Source organism: Apis dorsata, unplaced genomic scaffold (assembly GCF_000469605.1).
Source record: "Apis dorsata unplaced genomic scaffold, Apis dorsata 1.3 scaffold_429, whole genome shotgun sequence".
Lineage (NCBI taxonomy): Eukaryota > Metazoa > Arthropoda > Insecta > Hymenoptera > Apidae > Apis > Apis dorsata.
Genome location: NW_006263682.1, coordinates 126346 through 126942, shown reverse-complemented (window position 1 = coordinate 126942; position 597 = coordinate 126346). Strand labels below are relative to the sequence as shown.

At 58.8% G+C, this 597-nt stretch overlaps 1 protein-coding gene and 1 long non-coding RNA gene across 12 annotated transcripts in view; one reads left to right on the top strand and one right to left on the bottom strand.

Moving 5' to 3' along the window:
* LOC102681644 (ankyrin-3-like) overlaps positions 1-597 on the bottom strand; it is an 80239-nt gene that overhangs the window by 21870 nt on the left and 57772 nt on the right. The window lies entirely within an intron of this gene.
* The window catches only part of LOC116186105, a 13857-nt gene that overhangs the window by 12856 nt on the left and 404 nt on the right, over positions 1-597 (top strand). The window lies entirely within an intron of this gene.

Here is a 597-nt window from a genome sequence, read left to right as displayed (position 1 = left end):
GCGGCCTTCTCTGCCGCCGAGTCTATTCCAAAAGATATCTTCTGCCTCGCTGCGTCCATGTCCTCCTTAACCTCCTTAGCTACCTTGTCCTTGGTCGCTTTCGCGCCCTCGCCTACGCTTCGCCCGGCTGACTCCACGTCCTTTATCCCCTCCGTTGCTTTATCCGTCACTGCTCTCCCAATATCGGCCGCCTTCTGCGCGCCCTCGCCTACTTTCTCCCCGATTTTATCCTTGATACCGTTTGCGATGTCTTTAACGTCTCTCTCTATCTCCAACGTTCCGTCCCTTCCAATTCTTTTTACGCCGTCAACCGCATCCTCCACCTTCCCTTCCCCCCGCTTCGCGGCATCCACCACTCTCTCCCAGGCACTTTTCCCGCCACCCGACACCTTTCCACCGATCGCGTCTTTGCCGTCCTTCAGAACGGCAATCGCCTTGTCTTTTCCGTCCCTCGCTTCCGACACAGCCTTCTCCCTCGCCGCGTCCACGTCCTTCGATTTCCCCTCCATCGCTTCTCTCGCGCGATCTCTCCCTTCGCCAACCGCCTCCTTGACCTCCTCCGAAGCCTCGTCCGCAGCGTGCTTCGCCCCCTTGAAC